The 7,780-nt window shown below is 34.9% G+C and overlaps 1 pseudogene; it reads left to right on the top strand.

The window, feature by feature from the left end:
- The first annotated feature begins 5,940 nt into the window (after positions 1–5,940).
- On the top strand, positions 5,941–7,731 carry LOC111717353 (arf-GAP with GTPase, ANK repeat and PH domain-containing protein 1 pseudogene; annotated as a pseudogene).
- The last annotated feature ends 49 nt before the right edge of the window (positions 7,732–7,780 follow it).

The raw sequence follows: 7,780 nt of genomic DNA, 5'->3' as shown, positions 1-7,780 counted from the left end.
ATAGAAAAAAACGGGGGAACACAGACAATATACAAACACGGGGGACACAGACAATAGATAAACACGGGGGAACACAGACAATAAACAAACACGGGGGACACAGACAATAAACAAACAATGGGGAACACAGACAATAGAAAAACACGGGGGAACACAGACAATATACAAACACGGGGGACACAGACAATAGATAAACACGGGGGAACACAGACAATAGATAAACACGGGGTAACACTTTTAATCTAAGAGCAGATAGGTACATTTCCGCTTATAAAACTATAAATCTTTAAGTTTTCATTAACTTCCAGAATTTCCGTTTTCATACTTTTCCAGATTTATTTTCAGGGATGAATATTGTAAATAAAAAGAACATTATTTTTAAAAATTCATTTAATTTTTTTTAAGATTTAGATTTTAATTTTTTAAGCAAAAGTAAAAATTTCCTCTGAAATTTCGGTTGATTTAAACAATTACTTTTAAAAAAAATCCTTTCTTTGACAGTTCCAAGATTCATTTTGGAAACAAACCATTAAAATGGAGGGCTGCATCCTTTATCCAGTAAAATGATATTAATTTCCTTTTTCTATTTTTAGAACAGCGCCGACGTGAGCAATATCCAGGAGGAGAATGGAAACCACGAGAAGGAAATTTCGGAATTTCTAAATTTCATTTTATCCCAGGACACCCGGGAGCCCGGGCCGAGAGAGAGTACACTTTTATAAAGACACCCTGGATATAATGCAGACAGGGTGTCCCAGGGGAAAAGACACCCTGGATATAATGCAGACAGGGTGTCCCAGGGGAAAAGACACCCTGGATATAATGTAGACAGGGTGTCCCAGGGGAAAAGACTCTAAAGAGAAAATTAGTCTGAATATCAAGTCACGTTATATTTTTTTAATGTTGGATTCTGTGATAAACCTTACTGTAGTAATTAATTAGTATTTATAAATATATGTTCTTTTAATTATTATTTTATTATTTATTATTCTAACAGTATTTATTCTCAGAGCAACAATTCTTATAAGTTATATTTAATCAGTAAAGAGTAACTTTATGGAATTTTCAATTCAAAGCAAATTTTTTCAAAAAGTAGTCTAAGAAGAATATAATTAAACTAGCTTGGGAACCCAGCGTTGACCAGGTTACTCATTGATATTCCCACTGTTTACCCGCGTTTGGTCTTACATTACGATTATAGCTATTCATCCCTATAAAAGTCGATTAACTCAATTCAAAAGCAATCTAAGAACAATCCATCGGCCATGGGGTTACTGAGCTATGATCAGACATACAAACAAACAGATTACTACTTTATTTAGATAATCGGAATGATTAAATTTAAATTATGAAAATTATGTGTTTTAAATACAAATATTGAAAAAGTAATCAATTTTTCCTATTATAACTAAAATGGTTTTACAATGAAAACCAGAATCAACTCTGGAATAAGAAAATAACCTTCAGACGCAAATTTTGCTTTTAAGTAGTATGTAGTAAGTAGTAAATAGCAAATGTGCAGTGTAAACAGGCCCATTTCACTTAATAAGTTGTTTTAATAAGTTACTAGTAAAATTATTTGATTTGCAGCAACGTTAAATTAAATAAAATGATGCTAAAGTAAGAAACAGGAAAGTATGGAATAGGAAGACGACATGAAAGCAATAACGTTGTTAAAATAGTTTTATTAATAACTTATTAAATACAAATAGATTATCATGTACAGAGAAATAGATCAACTATACACGACGTCAAATAGATTATCATGCACAGAGAAATAGATCAATTATACATGACGTCAAATAGATTATCATGTACAGAGAAATAGATCAATTATACATGGCGTCAAAAGTGTCAAATATAACACGAAAGACAACATTTTCCCCCTTTAGTTGAGATTTTTTCCAATATTAAATCAAAAAAGTGTGAACACAGAAAATAAAGAATACAAAATTGCACTTATTTCAATGGATAATAAGCACTTTATTATCACTGTTATTGATCATTTTGTCGGACACATAAAAATGTTGGTACTTGTGACGTAAGATTTCAGTTAGAGTGTACAAATTCTACGTTGCCATCTAAAAAAGGGTCTGTTTACACACCCTAACCCATAGTATAAAAGTCGTCTTCCTATTCTGGATATTTCTGGTTCTCACTGTATAATGTCGTCTTGACTTGATACTTAAAATTCCTGTTAAAAACTAAATCTTTAGGATCTTGTCTTCATCTATCTTGAAGTTCTCTTCACTTTCTATCTATCCATCAGAACCTGCCAAATATATAATAAATTATAAAAAATGTGACAACACATATTTGGTAAATTCTGAAAATTAGAAAGGACAAGGGTAATTATCTAGCACGGGTGGTCTCTTTGTAGAAAAAATATAAAACAGATCTGCATATTTTTTGGTGTTTTCTCCGACTACAAGGTGTGTCGTCTTTGATTATTATATGCACATTATGTACACATTGTATAGCTTAATCCCTACTAATAAATTGAAGGAAATTTAAAGCTCCGTCTGTGATTTTGTTTCTTCTATGGTGGGTGGTCTTTTCAAACCATGGATCGTAAAAAAGTCACCAGATTTCTCAAATCCCAGTGTGGGATCGTTTTTTCGTCTGTTTTTGCCACTAAATGGTCCATATCTAATGTCTAATGTCTAATGTCTAATGTCTGGGTAGACATATCTCATCTTTTCAAATCTCTCCACCTAGATCAAACACATATTTTTTTCCAACTAAAAAAGTACCAATAACCCGGTGTATTTAAAAGAATATTGTTTCTGTAAATAAAATCTTTAAAGTTTAATATAATATTAGGTTGGGAACCCAGCTTTGCATGGGTAGTCATTAAGGGTGAAATATTTTTCACAAATTTGAGAGGAATCAATTTCAAGTAGTGAATTATTAGATTTAAAGAAACATTATATTGTTATAAAGACTAAAATTTTAAAAAGTACATAAATATAAAGACTGACAGAAAAAAAGTACATAAATATAAAGTCTGAAAGATAGAAAATACATAAACATAAAAACTGAAAGATAGAAAATACATAAATATAAAGACTGAAAGATATAAAAGTACATAAATATAAAGACTCAAAGATATAAAAGTACATAAACATAAAGACTGAAAGATAGAAATACATAAATATAAAGACTGAAAGATAGAAAAGTACATAAATATAAAAACTGAAAGATATAAAAGTACATAAATATAAAGACTCAAAGATAAAAAGTACATAAATATAAAGACTGAAAGATAGAAAAGTACATAAATATAAAAACTGAAAACAAGAACTCAGCCCATTTGTTCACGCATGTTCCAAAATTTAGAAATAAACGCGTATATATTTTCTCCGTTATTTACGTGACTACGGGTTGAATGTGCGTATTTACGCAAATATAAACAAAATACGTGCGTAAGTATAATAAAATTATCTTTTCTGCGGTTGGCATGCTAATGAAGGAAAGTTTAAAATGAAATAAAACAACATGGTAACAAAATTCTAGTTAAATGTCATATTTTGAACAAATAGATAAATTCAGATAAATGAAGTTATAAAGATGTATGTTATTAATATTGCATGATAACACTTTCACAAATGAGTTATTAAAAACCTTTTTAAATATACATATTTTTATGAAAAATATGGTCAGATTAGATTACATTTTTTCTAGATTTATCTATCTATCTATCTATCTATCTATCTATCTGTCTATCTATCTATCTATCTATCTATCTATCTATCTATCTATCTATCTATCTATCTATATATCTATCTATCTATCTATACTTTTTGACATCTGTAGGGTATGTAAATGATTGAGTGCAATTAGATGGTATAGATAGATAGATAACACAAAGATATCATCACGACATACCTACCCCCTTCCCTCTCTTTTCCCCTCCCCCTCCCTCCATCTCAACGACCCCCCCCCCTTGCTTCAAAAACCACCCAAAAGGTTCCGAAGTTATCGGATAAAGCGATAAAAATTTCCTTAAATACTTCGCGGCGTGACATCGGAATATTCTAAAGCACGAGGGCTAGGCTTGATCAGCTTGAACTGCGGGGTTTCGATCGGAATTTATCGAAATCAATCTTTGTTCGATAAACCGTGACACAATAAGCTTGGAGAATTGAAGCATTATTTGCGAATCCAATTTCAACATATAATTGTCGTTGAAAAGATTGAAGAGGGTATATCTAAAGTCCTGTAAGGTACCTTGAGAACTAAACAAATTCAACATTTGATTTTAACAAAGTTTTATCACATAAAGTTCTTGAGACAAATTATGATAATTAATAACATATCAGTTCGAATAAGAAACATCGAACGTATGTATGTAACTTGCTAAATATTTTGACAAATTTGTTACGTGCACAATATTTGTAAAGGAGAGGTTAACGTAATGAATATTTGTAAAGATAACAGACTGCTAAATTGGTGAATAGTTGTTACGGACTGCTAACATACTGAATGTATTTTTAGGACAAATATGGAAGGTTTTGCACAGATTTGTAAAGTACTATAGTTTCAGCACGGGCAGCCGTGGTACATTTGAATTTCTGAGCCGGGTCAACCTTTTCGGTCACAGTTTGTACTGTACCTAGCTCTATGGACAGGACTAACCGGTGCAACTAGGTTGAGAGCAGTCAGACTTTATGCTTCATATAGGTTGAATTTACTTTTACTAAAGAGGCAGAGGTGCGTGTCAGTAGAAGTAAATATTCCCATTTACTGTTATAGCGCCGATATAAGGATTTATCTCTAATTGGATAATGAGATTATGATAGAAAGATAGATGTTGACGCCATGCAATTTCTGTTGGTTTAGAATAGACACCAAACACATGACTGAACCCTGATTGGATAAGGCGCTAATGGACTCGGCATACTAGAGTGGTAAGAAACTTTTATCGTGCTGTATACATGGAAAAGTCTGGTAACGTGTTAGATATTCAGAACATACTAGTAACGTTCTGGATACTCAGAACATATCTTGTAACGTTCTGGATACTCAGAACAGACTGGAAACGTGCATGCTACTCTAAACAGACAGGTTTCTAGTTGAATAGACTTAATGTAAGCATGAACTTGAAAAGTTCTCGATATTTTGAACAGTCTTGTAACATGCTAATGAAATAATAACGTTCATGCTAAGGTACCAAGGATGAGTATGGGGAATATTCCGTACTTCTTGTAATGTACAGACTGTAAGGATATATGTGAATTGTAACAGTGCAGTGCATCGTATGTATGTTATGGCAGGGTTAAAGTTCTAAAGAGAATAAATCTACAGAATTGTACCAGTGCAGTGTATGTATGATATGGCAGGGTTAAAGTTCTAAAGAGAATAAATCTACAGAATTGTACCAGTGCAGTGTATGTATGATATGGCAGGGTTAAAGTTCTAAAGAGAATAAATCTACAGAATTGTACCAGTGCAGTGTATGTATNCCGGTATCCTTCAAGTCCTCACTTTCTTAACTATATCATTGATCGAAATTTAATCGTTTGACCCAGATCATGGGAAAAAATGTTAAGTCTAAATTAAAGGCGTTTTCCAACCAGTCCCCCCTTTTAGCAATTTCAAGGGGTTAGAAAAGGGTATGTTTAAACCAGAGACGCAAATGGATAGACAGATAGATAGATGGATAGATAGATAGATAGGTGATAGATAGATAGATAGGTGAATAGATAGATAGATAGGTGGATAAATAGATAGTGATAGTTAGATGGATAGATAGATATATTGGTGGATAGACAGATAGTTAGATGGATAGATGGTTGAAAATAAATAACAAACTACGAATTTAAAATGTTTGTTTTTCTTTTAGAACAAAAAAATATGCATTTTATTAATTTGGTAAACCCCTTTTTTGGGGTTCTCAATACATTCTCTTTTAAATCTTCATTTTGTATTTTTTTTTAAATGACTTACCTACTTAATATTGATCGTATAGATAAAAAAATAAACTTCACAAAGAAAGCACAAAGCACACTTACTTCCCCTCCCCTCCCAACCAGTACAATATACACCCCCCGCCATTCTACCCGGGATCTATCTGGGTTCGGAACCCCTAAACCTCTGAAATTTGATCTCACCCCGCAGAGTTCCGGATACTTTAGAAAGATTTCCTCTCCAACCCTCCAGGACCTGGAGAACAAGGAGAACCAACCTCCTCCGCTTTCCGCTAGTACCCGGAGAAGATGCACAAGAAGATCCTCCATCTTTACTCCGTCCTTGAAGAAACTAGCACATGTAACGGACGAGTTGACTCCGTATAAGAAACCTCTAGTCCCTACTGAGAGTAAGAAGTTGAGGAAGGTTGGTGAGGAAACAGGACAGGGACGGATAATACCGCTGAAGCAAGGCTACCTGTATAAAAAGTCTGGTTCTTCTCGAATCTACAGGAGGAAGTATGTTACACTCTGCAGTAATGGAACCATGACATATTATCCGTCCTTTCAAGCATACGTGGACAACATCCACAGCAAGGATATCCTTCTGCAACATGTGACTGTCAAGATCCCAGGCCAGAAACCAACAGGTCTCAAGTCTGCAGGTTCAGCAGTAGTTGACAAGAACATAGAACATCTGGGATCCTCAAGCGACGAGTTTGATAAAGAAAATGTCCCATGTGACAACTCTGAGAAAAAGATTGAACCTAAAACTCCGAAGCGGAAACGAACAAGTTTATCGGACGAACCGGAAACCGCGTTCGAACTCGTCATCGTTTCCCTGGACAGTCGGCAGTGGCAGTTCCAGGTCTGTTCCCAGGAGGAGGGAGAAGAGTGGGTTTCAGCAATCCAGCGCCAGATACACAGTTCACTACGGGGTGCTCCGGCCTGGAAAAATCACAACTCGGAAACCGAATGTTTGAGAAAAGTTCCTGGGAACGATTATTGCGCGGATTGTGGAGCAGAAAATCCAGCCTGGGCTAGTCTAAATCTTGGAACGCTTATTTGTATCGAGTGTTCCGGGATCCATCGCAACCTTGGAACCCACATTTCCAAGGTTCGTTCCCTGGACCTTGATTCCTGGACGGAACCACATCTAGCACTGATGCAGGGTATTGGGAACACACTGGCCAACTCAGTTTGGGAACACGCCCTTCTCTCTGGAAACAGTAGTTCCAGTTCTCTTCAGTTTTGGATGAAACCAGGAACAGAGAGCTCCAGAGAGGATAAAGAAAATTTCATCAAATCAAAATATTTGTCAAAAAATTTTATCAGTTCCATGGAGGCCACTAGTCAAGATTTAGTCAGTTGTATTGAAAGGTATCTATCTATCTATCAATCTATCTATCTATTCATTCATCGGTTCATCTGTCCGTTCTAACCCCTTTTTCCGACCCTTTGCTTCCCACCGAACCTAATTGAGTTGAAACATATACTTGGTTGCCAAAACCTAAGTTCTGTCACAATACAGAACTTCTTGTTCCCTTTGAAAGTAAAATCCGTGAGTTCCAAATCCACTGATTTCAAGGGAAACATTGAATACATTGTGCACAATACAATTATTTAACCTTGGGAAAGAGAAACTCAGAAGGGGCGCTTTTTAAATTTTTTCTTCTCTAGGTTGGACATGAAGGGGTTTTTGGAGACCTTGATTAACGTCTCTCCGGAGGAGCTGAACAGCTCCCAAAACTCTCAAAACTGCTCCCCGCTCCAGTTTGCTATTCACACCAAGAAGCTCTTCTTTGCGCAGCTACTTGTATGGGTAAGCATTAAAAAATAATGACCCTTATAACAGCTTCCAAGATATATTG

Source organism: Eurytemora carolleeae, unplaced genomic scaffold, assembly GCF_000591075.1.
Source record: "Eurytemora carolleeae unplaced genomic scaffold, Eaff_2.0 scaffold2515, whole genome shotgun sequence".
NCBI classification, from domain to species: Eukaryota; Metazoa; Arthropoda; class Copepoda; order Calanoida; family Temoridae; genus Eurytemora; species Eurytemora carolleeae.
Note: the sequence above shows the minus strand (reverse complement) of the source record. Positions and strands in the feature narration are given on the sequence as shown.